This window comes from Cnephaeus nilssonii (genome assembly GCF_951640355.1).
Source record: "Cnephaeus nilssonii genome assembly, chromosome: 3".
Lineage (NCBI taxonomy): Eukaryota > Metazoa > Chordata > Mammalia > Chiroptera > Vespertilionidae > Cnephaeus > Cnephaeus nilssonii.
This window is the reverse complement of record NC_137074.1, coordinates 106,877,985-106,892,247: the sequence shown is the minus strand read 5'-3', so window position 1 is coordinate 106,892,247 and position 14,263 is coordinate 106,877,985. Positions and strand designations below refer to the sequence as shown.

General features: G+C 39.6%; 1 pseudogene across 1 annotated transcript; it reads left to right on the top strand.

Annotated features, from left to right (window-relative positions):
* Positions 1 to 6,510: 6,510 nt before the first annotated feature.
* LOC307097242 (nuclear prelamin A recognition factor-like) lies at positions 6,511 to 11,241 on the top strand (annotated as a pseudogene). Its single transcript has 3 exons — positions 6,511 to 7,165; positions 7,392 to 8,046; positions 11,174 to 11,241. The product of its transcript is annotated as a nuclear prelamin A recognition factor-like (transcript).
* Positions 11,242 to 14,263: the final 3,022 nt, after the last annotated feature.

The following is a 14,263-nucleotide window of genomic DNA, read 5'->3' as shown; positions in this document are numbered from 1 at the left end:
AATAATGATTAATGAAGTTTACACAGAAGAATTTTAGTCATATGGATTTGATTTTCTCCTTCATTTAGTCATAGCTTTTCTTATTTCTCTTCATGGCTAGCTCTTGATTTTGGAAATTACCCATACACACTTAGGCAAAAGCACAAGGACAATAGTTCTGGAAAATATAAGACAGTGCTGCTGAGAGCCTTTGCCAGAAACTTTTAATTAAAGAAATCTGACTATGTTAAAGCTATTCACTTTTCACCCTTCCTACCAACCCTGAAGCACTACAGATGAAAGCAACTTATGGAGTTTGGAATTTAAGAGAGTTCTTTAAACTTTCTTTAATCATTTCATACCAAACCCAAAAGTTATGCTAGGTCAAGGGTTGGTGACCTTTGGCATGCACACAAAAGTGGACTGATATGAGGGGCAACATCTTGGGTACATTCCTTCTTTCTGACAAACACCCCTTTCCTTCCTCCACATACCCTTATCTCCAGGAGGGCTGCATATCCACTAAAACCCTTAACCAGTTTATCTTTCTGTTTTAGTTAAATTTCTAAGGTATTGACTGAAAGATAAAATTAGTCAATTAAGGGCAACCCCTCCCTAAATGATTTGCATTTAAGAGGAGAGAGTAAAAGAGAGAGGAGCTGAAGGTAATGTTAGTTCTGGAAGGAGAAACAAGGAGTGCTACTTTTAGACCTGGCAGCTGAGTACACTGTTCCCTGCACTTAAGCAATGATTATAAGTAGATGCTTCCAAATAGCTACTTTATGTCTAAACTCTATTTTTAAAACAAATTTTTTTCTGTTCATAGTTTCAAAAAAAAATCTTAGGTATATTTAAAAGCCTTACTATGTCATTCCTCAGGCATCCTGTTTTATATTTTGAACAATTTTAATTTCAGGGTTTGTTTCTACAGTCATATAATTCTAATTCTTTGACCAGGGTCACTGCTGTCTTCCAAATTGTCTCCAAGTTATTTTTTTCTATTAATTATGCACTCAATAACCAAATATATTTCTACAGTAATATCTAACATGCAGAGAAATTTGAAATCAAAATTCCTACAGGGAATACTGCTGGTTGGTGTGTTTTTTTTTTCAGTTTTAAATTTATTTTATTAATTTAAAGGGTGAAATTGTGTATGAATTTGAAACTATTCTTTGTATATGTCCAAGTTAGCCAGATTTAATGACTCTTTTAAGAGAAAAAGCTAGGTTGAAATATAATTGTCTCTTGTTCAATTTGCAGCCCAGTCTGAACAATAGACCCTTAAAATTTGTTCACAAACACACAATACATTTTTGACGTTTAAATAATTTCATTTACTTTAAAATTCTATCATCCAATGTATATCTCTTGAGATTACTCAACATTTTCCTGGTTGCTTTTCCAAATTACTTAGAAATCCTTGAATTTTTATCAAATTTTCCAAAAGATAGGCAGTACCTCTTTCCAGGATGTTCTGCTTGAAATGAATAAATAGGATCCATTTTCATCATCCAAGTCATGGATAAAATGTGTAAAAGCCTTTACCTCAGTACTGTTTAGTGTGGAACACATCCAAGCAGTTATTTTTACTTAGTGTCTCAAAATGTATAAATAAGAAATAATATTTCTCTAATGCATGACCACAGTCACCACAGTCTGGGAAATGAACATAATTTCCAACCTGTTTATCCAACCTGAACATTTTAAACTACTGAGGCAGAGTTTGGTAAGCTGAGCACAAATGAATGCCCTTGGCAATGCTATAATGAAACATTAGGAAGAGTTTTTGGGTGGCGAGGTAGCACAAGCACGGAATTGTGGAGGACACATCCCTGAAGGGCAAGAGCTCTGCTCAGTATAAAATTAATTTAGAATAGCAGTGCATTAGTGCATGGTGTATTTGAAGAATTATTCCACATTAAATAGTAGATACTGTGTACCCTCTAGATATGAGGAGTGAGAGAGAACTTAAGATTCAGTCAGATGATTGACACTTGGCTCAACTGATGTCTTTTTTTTTTGTTTGTTTTAAACCTGTGAGGAAACACAATAGCCCAGTGTCACAATTGGTTAAAGGTGATCTGGGGCTGGAACCCACATTCATCAAATCCTAGTCCAGTGTTCTTTCCAACACATCATTGCTCACATTATAAATTTCCTAATGACTAGCTATCAGTCTAGCAATTTCTTTCAGTATAATTGATTTTACAATACTTGAAATTTATCTTTCTCAATTGTATCTCTTCTTAATAAATTACCACTTTTGTTATGATCTGATAAAAGTTTTATTAAAATTAGCAGTTGCCCTAACTGGTTTGGCTCAGTGGATAGAGCTTCGGCCTGTGGACTGAAGGGTCCCAGGTTCCATTCCAGTCAAGGGCATGTACCTCGGTTGTGGGTACATCCCCAGTAGGGGGTGTGCAGGAGGCAGCTGATCGATGTTTCTCTCTCATCGATGTTTCTAACTCTCTATCCTTCTCCCTTCCTCTCTGTAAAAATCAATAAAATATATTTAAAAAATAAAATAAAATTAGCAATCAACTTCTATTGATTTTGTTAAAACTTTATTACCTAACTTTAATATTTTACTTTTATCTGACTTTTCTGTTTTCTTACAAAATAAATTTAAAGAAGGTTACCCTCATATATACCTAAATGAGATAATTACTATTTTTAGTTGTTTTATTGAAATGTTTTAAAACATTTTCAAATTGCAGTTAAATATTGAACTTTAGCTTTATCAGAAATACCATTTCCATCAAGAAAGGAAAGGAAAGTAGGCTGAAGAGGTCTTCCTATACAGCACCTCCCACCTCATTTAAACCGTTATTTTCTAAATTAAATACCTATTCTTTTAAAAAGTATGAAGTGTTATTTTAACCTTGAAAAATATTTGACCTGAACATAAATAAAATATCTTGACAATGAAAAAAATAAATAAAATAAAGTATGAAGTGTTTATAATTGTAAACTCTCAAATATCATGTATGTTCTTGACTGGAAAGAATCCTACATTTTACTAGGTGTCAAGGATATCCTAATTCTATGCTAATAATATCCATGGCTTGTAAGTGGAGAAATTTTCCACAGACTAACTTCTGGCTCTTGTTTCATGACTGCAACCCAAGTATTCTCTGTGCCTGGCACTATGGGATATGTTCAGATCACAATATAATATCTGGCCTGCACTTTTATGTCATTGTATTAAGTCAGCAAGTGGAAAATTTAAATGTTTATAGAAGCCTCTTCTTCATGTGTATGGCTGACAATAACCTAGCTATACATGTAAGTAACTGAAACTTCATGAATACATCTCCCTGAGTCAAAGTAAGTGTATTTCCAACCAGTTTCCCCTCTGCTGGATCTCAAAGATGTCCGTATGTCCTCAGTGTGTGCCAAATATTTAGCTACTAGTTTTCTGGGACAAAATGTATGAATACACACACACACACACACACACACACACACACACACACACACACATATATACGTTTATTGCAGATTTTACTAATATAGAGCATGTGTATCACCCAATTTACAAATAATAATAAAATATACACTAATCTATTGTAAATTCCTTATATAACCAATTGATTCTGACAGAAATGTCTCTTGATTTTTGCTGAATTCTGTTACTGATGACCAACATGTGGTTTCAACTCAACTATAATGTGACAAATGCAATTGCATCTTTTATTGTAAAGGATTAGAAGAAAATAAAAAAGAAAACCAAAGCAAAAATAAAAACTATTTTAGTAGAAAAGAGTGATGGTCATGAAAGTGTTTATATTCTCCTTTCCCATTTCCAGTACCAGAAGTAGTCCCTGTCATCAGTTTCCTTCCAGGAATTAAACATTTTTTTCACAATTTTACTTCTCAATTATATGTTAATTAAAAAGTAAAATAAAATTGTTACCTCTTCCACTCCCTCTCTGCTTTCTTTTCTTTTTCATTTTTTAAATTAAATTTATTGGGGTGACAATGGCTAACAAGATTATATAGGTTTCAAGTGTACATTCTTGATATATAATCTGTACTTATGACATATTACTGTCTGCCCACCACTTAAAGTCAAATCATCTTCTGTCACCATATATTTGACACCCTTTACCCTTTACTACCATCATACTGTTGTCTGTGTCTATGAGTTCTTGTTTGTTTTTCTTTCTTGTTCATTTGTTGCTTTCAGTTTTATATCCCACATATGAGTAAAATCATATGGTTCTTGACTTTTTCTGTCTGACTTATTTGACTTAGCATGATATTCTCAAGATTCATCTGTGTTGCAAATTATATTATTTCGTCTTTTCTTATGGCTGACTAGTATTCCATAGTATATATATATGTACCACATCTTCTTTATCCAATCATCTAGTGAAGGACACTTTGGTTGTTTCAATGTATTGGCCAACATGAATAATGCTGCAATGAACACAGGGTTGCATATATCTTTGTGAATAAATGTCTTCAATTTTCCTGGGGATATACCCATAAAAGTGGTTTCTGGGTCATATGGTAATTCTATTCTTAATTTTTGAGGAGCATCATACTGTTTTCCATAGTGGCTGTACCAGTTTATATTCCTACCAGCAGTGAATGAGGTTTCCTCTTTCTCCACAATCTTTCCAACATTTGTTATTACTGGAACTTATATATATCCATGATATTTATTATATAGCCATTTGACAATAGCCATTCTAACAGGTGTGAGGTGATATCTCACTGTAATTTTAATTTGCATTTCCCTAATAGCTAGTGAGGTTGAACATCCTTTCATATATCTGTTGGCCATTTGTATGTCTTCTTGGAAGAAGTGTCTGTTCAGGTCCTATGCCCATTTTTTACCCCATCCCCCTTTATTCCCTCTATGCCCTCTTTCACCTGCACCTACCCACTTTCCCCACCCTCTACCCCCTGCAATCACCACACTGTTGTCCATGAGTTCTCTTTATTTTATTTCTCAATACTCCTCAATACCCCTTCCCTACCAGAGCTGTATGCATGCTCTCTATGAATCTGTCTCTATTTTACTTGGTAGTTCAGTTTGGTTCTCTACCCCTTTTTAAATGGATTGTTTGTTTGTTTGGTGTTGAGTTGTATGAGTTCTTTATATATTATGGATATTATCCCCTTATCAGAGCTGTTGTTTTTTAATAGAATCAGCATGATATGGTGAAGAGACCATTGCCTACGTCCAATTCTGATTCTGTCACCTATTCTCTGTGTGACTATAGGCAAGTTTCTTTAACTCTCGGTTTCTTCACTTGCAATCAGGGGTAATAATAGCCTCTGCATCATAAGCTTTGTGTGATGATTAAGTTAGTTATTATGTAGAATTTATGGCACTTAACAGTTCATTAAGATTAAAATAATTAATCAATACATGTTAATACTTAGTACATGGAAGAAAGAGAGGGAGGGATACAAAGAAAAACAGACATAAGTTGTATATATAAATAAATTTAAGAATTAAAAAAGAAAACAGTACAACTAATTTGGACTTTGGAAATATACTTCTAGTATTATGCTGGCTGTTATTTGAGGTCCATCCCCTCCCTCAGCTTACATTCATTGACATTTAGCAAGTATTTATTTAGCAGATAATTGTGAGATATAATAAATATCATGTATATATATAAGAATTAATAATTGTACTCTTTTCTCAAGAAGCTTGGTTTAGTAGTCAAAAGTGCAAATATATACACACATACAAAAAATTAAAGAAATAAGACATCTGTTAAAAATATGAAGTGTGTCTATGACTTCTGAGATGGGAGAGACAACTTCTAACCAGTATGGTTTAAATAAAAGATAACTGTGGATTTGGCCTAATCCATTGAAGCAGAAGGGACAAACTGATAATTCAAAGGTTGAATTTGCCACCAGGCTAAAAAAAACATGCACATTATTTCAAAGGATTTTTTGGATTATCCTAATATATAAAAACCCAGGGTCCATAACAACTGAACAGATGACCAGCACATCCCCTGGCCCTCAGGCTTCATTGATTAGGGAATGACTAATGGGGGAACCGGGGTCCCTCAGGCTCCAATGAATCTGTGGCTGCAGCGACTGGTGAGCGGGCAGAAGGCAGACCGCTTGGTCCTCCCCCAGCCCGCAGGCTCCCATTGATCAGGGGATGGTTAACAGGAAAGTGGAGTGAGTGGTGCAGGGACTGGTGAGCAGCTGGAAGGCAGGCCTCTTGGTCCCTCATCCTGGCCCTCAGGCTCCAATCAATCAGTGGCAGACGTGGGGTGGAACTGGGGACTGGCTTCCTTAGTAGTCCTGTAGGTTCAATCTCCAGAGGACAGGCCAGACACCAAAAGACCAGCACCTCTGGCATGATCACGACAGTGCTGTCAGCCTGCTGGAACTCGGCCTTGGGCACTGTAGTTGTTTCCCCTCCCTAGATGCTCCACAAAGAAGAAAGGGTACAGCCAGCAGCACCAGGGTGACCAGCGGTAACTGACTGCTCTCCCCGTGCTTCCTCTAGGTCACTTGAGCTGGCCCCTGCCCACCCCACTCCAGATGAAGTATGATCACTGCACACGGAAGGAATGTAGTAAAAAAATAAAAACCGATGACCAAGAGAATGCCGCAATCAACGTCCGGAGTCTGGCTCAGGAGAATGGAGAGAAGGGAGAATTCCATAAGTTGGCTGATGCCAAGATATTTCTGAGTGACTGTCTGGCATGTGACAGTTGTGTGACCACAGAGGAAGGAGTCCAAATTTCTCAACAGAACACCAAGGACTTCTTCCGTGTTCTGAACCTTAATAAGAAATGTGATACTTTACAGCACAAGGTGCTGGCAGTGTCTGTGTGTCCTTAGTCTCTGCCTTATTTTGCTGCTAAATTCAGCCTCAGTGTCACTTATGCATCCAGAAGACTCCGCGGCTTTCTCAAAAGCCTTGGGGCGCATTGTCTTTGACATGAAGATAGCTGCGGACTTCAGCATCCTGGAGAGTCAGAAGGAATTTGTGCGCATTGGTACCGCCAGCACCACGAGGAAGAGCCCTGGCTACCCATGCTGACCTCCGCCTGCCCGGGCTGGGACTGATATGCAGAACGTGTGCTGGGTTACCCATCACTCCCACCTCTGCACGGCCAAGTCTCCCAAGCAGATCATGGGCTCTCTGGTGAAGGATTACTTCGCCAGATGGCAGAACCTGTCCCCAGACAAGATTTTTTTTTCTCAATTTTTTTATTAAGGTATTATATGTGTACATATCTTACCATTGCCCCCCCCACCCCACTCCCATATATGCCCTCACCCCCCAGAGTTTTGCATCCATTGGTTATGCTTATATGCATGCATACAAGTCCTTTGATTGATCTCTTATCTCCCCCACCTCTCCCTAACCTTCCCCCTGTAATTTGACAGTCTGTTTGATGCTTTACTCAGACAAGATTTTCCATGTCATTGTGGCCCTGTGTTATGACAAGAAACTGGAGGCCCTTTGATAAGATGTTCCCACAGCTTTACATAGTTCCCGGGGTGCTGACTACATGTTAGTCTCAGGTGAAATTGTCCAGATAATGGAGCAAAGTGACTTCTCCTCGAATGAAGCCACCGTGGACACTCTGTTTGGAGACATGAAGGAGAAAGAGGTGAGGCTCCACAAGGGTGCCAGCTCTGACGGGTACCTGGCGCACATCTTCAGGCACATGGCCAAGGAGCTGTTCAACAAAGACGTGCGAGTGCTCACCTACCACACCCTGAGGAACAGACTTCCAGGAAGTCACCCTTGAAAGGGACGGAGAGGTTCTGCTATGCTTTGAGGCTACTTACAGCTTTCAGAACATCCAGAAGTGGTCCTGAAGCTGTAGAGGGGCAAGTTCCCCTGCCACTTCGTGGAGGTCCTGGCCTACGCAGGGCATGCCTAAGCGGCAGAGGCCAGGCCCAGGCGGACAATGGGTGAGCAGACAGGGAGGGCACTGCTGCGGCAGATGGAAGGCATCTATGCTGCCATCCCGGTGTGGCCCCCGGAGACCAGTGCCCATGTGCAGGAGCTGTACCAGGAGTGGCTGGATTGGGGGGGGGGGCGACTCCCCCCAGGCCCAGGTGGCCTGTCACACCACCTAGCAGGGCCCAGGGCAGCCTGCCAGGACATCAAGTGGTAAAGGTCCAGCAGACACCCGGCCTGCAGGCTGAGGAAGGATGTCAGATGCGTGAAGGAAAGGCTTAGCATCTGTGTCATCACTTTGGTTTTCAGAATTCCCTGCTCCCCAGCTGTTGGCTCCCTCCCTCTGAGGGGCACTGTTGTCATCACATGGGTGCAATTGGAATATTGTATCTTGAGACGATTGCCCCAATGTACATATCCTTTTATCCGATGATGAAAAAAATTCCAAAGAACAAGAATGGAGACAGACTACTGTCCATTAGGCTTAAAAAAAAAAAAAAACAGGAAGTGTCCTGCAAAGAGTTGAGACTTGGTTCTGTCCATGTGCCTCCGAGAGATTGGATGAGGAAATAGCCCAGTTTGGCCCTAACTTTAACCACTTATGTTACTCTTGAAAGTGTCTTTGCCACAATGTGAATAAACTGCCACCTTTTGGAAAAGAGGCTCATACGAAAGTCTGCATTCCCAACTTTTCTTGAAACAGATCTATGTTCTGCAGCTGTGGCCACCATCCTGAGATCAGGTCCTGTCGACCAGGTCCTGTTGCTGGGAATCAGGGGGCACTGGAGTGGAGGCCCACCCCTTCCCCATGCCCTTTTACATTCAAGGATTGAGCTGAACTCACTTTTGGGGAGGCCTGGCAAGATGGAAGGATGGAGAATGAAGAGGCAGATAGAAGGATGGAGAATGAAGAGATGGAAGGATGGAGAATGAAGAGGCAGACACCCTGCTCGGTCCCTCCCTGGGTGGGGTCAGGCAGATGAAGGCCAGCCAGTCTGTCCCACAATTGGGTGAGATAGTGTCCTCTGTATCCACCTCTCACCCCGTGTGCCTGGCCACTCCCCTCAGCTCTGGGCAGCTCTCTGTGTTCCACGACAGTGTACTCTGCCCTCACATGCTGCTTTCCCTAAGTGAGAAAGAAGAGCGCAGTTGGCCCACAGACAACTACACAGAAAGATAGGGCTCACGGCTAGTGAGCCCAGTGGCAGTGGCAGGAGCTTCTCTTGCCTCCATGGCAGCGCTAAGGTACAATGTGCTGAGTGATAAGGAGCAGTGAGCAGGCAGGCAGTAAAGAGCGAGGGATCCCGGACTGTGAGAGGGATTTCCAAAAGCCAGCAGGCAGACATCCCCTGAGGGGTCCTGGACTGCAAGAGGATGCACGCCAGGCTGAGGTACCCCCTCCTTCCCAGTGAATGAATTTCATGCACCGGGCCTCTAGTCTTATAATATTTAGACATTAAAACTGTATTTTTGGGTCTTTATTAAAAAAATTAGAAGATCTGATGACAACACAACCTTTATTTCACACTGCTAAATCATTTGGAGGAGAGTTGTCTTGATTCATTCAGACTGCTGTAACAAAATACTGTAGATTGGATGGCTTATAAACAACAGACTTTGTTTCTCGGTACCAGAGGCTGGGAAGTCCAAGATCAAGGCATGAACAGATCATGTCTGGTGTGAGCCCACTTCCTGGCTCATAGTGACTGTCTTCTTACCCTGCCCTCACATGGCCAAAGCACAGAGAGAGAAGCTAACTCTCTTATGACTTCCTTAAGGAGTTCCAATCATGAGGACTCCATCTTTATGACCTCATGTAATTCTAATTACCTCATAAACGTCCCAGCTCTTAATACTATCATACTAGGTATAAGATTTCAAAGTATTGATGAATTTTGGGAGGACACTAACATTTCAGTCCAGAGTACAAGTAATGATTGCCCCTCTAGAGGGACATTCACTCATTCCCTTGCTGTGGTAGCAGTAAATATTTGTAAACTGGAGTTCAAACCTGCAGCCACTGGTACACAGTGATACACATAAATATTAATGATGATATTTAAGATTCTTCTACTCTAGCATTTTTAGAACCCTTACATTGTCCAAGTATTGTTTCAGCTTCCGTTATAGTTGTTATATGTATTGTTCTACTACAACTGGACTATGATGGCTCAGAGACTTATCTCTGTGTTGTTTCTATTTATTTACTCCAGTTAAATCTTTTCATATCCTATCAGGTTTTTGTTAAATATGAGGATTTAATACAAGTTCATTTTCATAAAACATGATCAATTTAGTACTGCTTTATTTCACCACTTTCATTTGTCTGTTGTACTCTCTTTTTAGTAAGTATTATCCATCTAGTTTATTATAAAAGTTGAAAGTACCCTTGCTCAAAAGTGACAATTAATTTAGTGAGCCTTCATAATACCTATTATTTAACCAGAGAATGTAACATTTGGAACAAAATGTATTTTCCTCTTCAATCAGCAGTTCTATGTAGTGTTTCCACTCCATAAATGCACTGTGTTTAAAAGCAGATTAGAACTGACAACAATGAGTCACATGTCTGAATTTTTGACATGAAAATAAAAATGAGTTCCTGTGCATAGAAAGTCCAAAATTCATCTCTCTTTCGCCTAAGGTTTTGTTTTCTCAATATAAGTTACCAGTTTAATATAATATTGTTGACTTAACCATGATGAATTTCAAGCTAAAGGCAGAAATGAATTTTGCATTAATAAATTGTTTTGAGATGAATTCAGAGTATTTCATTATATAAGAAGGGCAGCTATAAAGCATGATGGTGGTCTTTCATCATTACTACCTGTGGCCCATTTGTGAATCTGACATTTATCAGTGTGACAGAGAATATTAAGCAAGTGATGGACAGTTATTAGCTGAAGTCCTGATATATTTACATCATGGGAAAATGCATTTGGTATTTTCTTGCTGGCAACCGGTCTGCTGCTCATAATTTGATGGAAAATTGATTAATCACACATTTAACTCAATGCAAGATCTTCTGCACTATAATAAATTATGGCCATTAATCAATAAGTACAAAGTAATTCCAAGAGTCTGGAGACATGCTGGTTTCTAATAGAAAAACTTGCACTTAGGCCTTTTTGCCAGTGACCACTTCATCTGAGGTATTTTGCACCTGCCTCAATCCAATTAGATGACATAATTAATGAACCTCAATGCTCTTGATAATTTGTTATACAAAAAAAAAAAAGAATGTTTTGGCACATCCATTAAAACCTAATGTACAACACTTTGCAGAAAAAGGGAAAAATGGTGAATCAAAGCAACAGCAAGCTTATGCTGGGAATCTTGCCATTCAAGTGTAAGTGTGGGAAGCCACATTCTTATTTTATGTTGGGTGAAGATTCAGCTGCATTTATTTTTAAAAATCTAATGGATTTTTTTCTTCCTTTGGAAAAGTGAACTTGGCCTGTGCAAAGTTTCATGCCACCTTGTTTCTTTTATGACAAATTAAATGTCATAAAAGAAATAAGATTAGAATAAGTATTCAGGAAGTATTGTTTCAGAGTCAATCTAATAAATGTTTCCTTGGTTAAGTATCAGTTACAGTTTTACATATCACAGTCATTCTGCACCTGTTTTATGCAGCTAACAATAGGCCTCTCAATAGATTTTAGTGAGAGAAAGCCTGGGAAGATAAAAAGAAAACCAGTTTGTAGCTAATTCTGTCACTAAGAAATGCCAGGAGTTGAATGTGCTTAGAGACTTTGAAAAACAATTAGCTGTGGATTACAGGTCTAAAAGGCCCTACCTAACAGTACCTGGAAAATACTTTGCCCATTTAATGCCTTCTAAGCTGTCACTGAGCTTGAACTTTAGTCCCAGTGATTAATGAAAAGCTGCAGGGCACAGCTAGAAGCTAAAGTCTCAATTATGAAAAAGCAGTAACTAGTTTAATGTGCTGCTGCTTTTATACTTAAAGTGACAGCTATGAGAAATGACAATATTTCCAATCATGCTTTAATAATTTATCACTCATTTATTGGCATGTCCAATGTACTTTACTACTACTATTCTTTTTCTGGGCTCCTGGGGTTGTCACACTGAAGAACACAATATGGTCTGTTCCTTAAAAAGCAGACCTTTCTTTTTGGAAGCTGGGGTCTGTTACCATAAAGTTTCATATCTGTCTGTATCTATCATCTATCTATATATCATCATCTATCTATCTTCTGATTAGTGTCATATTATAGCAATAGAGTTTTTGAAAAGAGCATAACCCAGTGCCCTCTATCTACTTAAAGTTTACAAACTGCCATCTTAAATCCTGGTAGACACCTTGAATTATATGCTTTTGGTCATAAGAGAAACTAGACAAGGGTGAGTGGAAAAATCAGTGTAACTCTACCTATGCCAAGAGGAATCAATCTAGATGTGCAGACAGCAGACAAGTATAAGCAAACTAGAGGCCCAGTGCATGAAATTCGTGCACTGGAGCAGGGGTCCCTTAGCCTGGCCTACGAGACCCCTTAGGGGATGTCCGCCTGCTGGCTTAGGCCCAATCCCCCTGTCAGTCAGACATCCCTCTCACAGTCCGGGACCTCTTGCTCCTTAACTTCCTGCCTCCTCTCTGCTCCTTATCTCTCAGCTCGCTGTTCCTTAGCGCTGCTGCGGAGGTGGGACAGGCTCCCGCCACCACCACTGCGCTCACCACTGTGAGCCTGGCTTCTGGCTGAGTGGCGCTCCCCCTGTGGGAGCACACTGACCACCAGGGGGCAGCTCCTGCATTGAGCATCTGCCCCATGGTGGTCAGTATGCATAATAGGGACCGGTCATTCCGCTGGTCATTCCCTCGTTCGTTTGATTTGCATCTTAGAGTTTTATGATATAGGATTATAGAACATTAAATGAGTTAGATGGAAGACAGATAATATTTTTTTCAAGTAGTGGTACCAAATATTTTACAAATTCATTTAGGTCTAATTTTATATTGTTAATTTCAGAAGTAAATTGTTTGATCAACAGCTGTAGCCATTCCCTTGATGTAGATTTGTAGATGATATTAGGCTGTTTCCTGTAGTGCGTGTAGGGCTTAACATAGTACCTGACACAGCACCTGATGAGTGGATGAGAAAACAAGTGAATAGAGTCATAAATCTGGGCTATTTGCTAATTTTAATTAATTAATCTTCTCAAGTATTGTTTAAGTATCCAATGTAAACTAAAACTTGAATGAAAATAAGTGAAATTTTAAGGGACTTGCAAATCACAATTATATTTATAAGTATTTTAAATTGATATTATAACACAATATCATAAAGTTTTACATAAGATCTGCATTGATTGTGGCATAATATTTTCCAGTCTCCTTAAGTGAAACAAAGGCACAAATAAATATGTTTAGTAGTTCTTAAATTGTGACCGTGTAGGCTTTTTCTGAAGTTGACTTTAAAAAATAGAATAGGTTATTAGTGCTTATGATATACTAGTAAATAATATAGGTAATATGTTTAAGTTGCCTTAGGTAAATTTGTTGTCTAGAGGTTTTCTTTTACTTCTTAATTTTTAAATCTGTATTTATAAAATACATCTCTCAACTTCACAGTGAAAAATATTTATGCATCATAAGAGTACAAATAACTTCTCAAGAAACAAACTGCAGGAACTATTTTGGGTGCATAGAAAGAAAACTTATAACTAAAAAGTATCTTTCTTATAATCTGACTAGGGGCCCGGTGCACAAAATTTGTGCATTGGGGGTTGGGGGTCCCTCAGCCCAACCTGCCCCCTCTCACATACTGGGAGCCCTCAGGGGATGTCCTACTGATGGCTTAGGCCCGCGCCCCACGGGGAGTGGGCTTAAGTCGCAGTCTGGCCTCCCTTTGTGGGAGGCAACCAGGCTGGTCAGGGGAAGGCACCAGCCCCATCACCCTGCTGCTGCAGCCACTGCCAGTCACCGCAGCCACCAAGGTGTTTTCATCAACACGGACTCCAGTCCCTTCACCAAGAAAAAATGACAACTTTCTTTAGGCATTTTCAAGATGTGTCTTTCATAGGATATGCACTTCTTTCTTTATTTTTTATCCTCACCTGAGGATATGTTTCCATTGACTTTTAGAGAATGTGGAAGAGAAAGGGAAAGACAGAGAGAAACATCAAAGTGAGAGGAACACTATGATTGGTTGCCTCCTGCATGAGCCCTGATCTGGGCCCCGGCCAGGGAGAAGCCTGCAACCTAGGTACATGCCCTTGATCAGAATCAAACCCAGACCCTGCTGACTGCAGGCTGAGGCATTATCCACTGAGTCAAACTGGCTAGGGCAGGATATGACTTTCTTAGCCCTCCAGCAGCAGACCTTCATTTTTTTTCTCCAGAAGTGTGGTGGA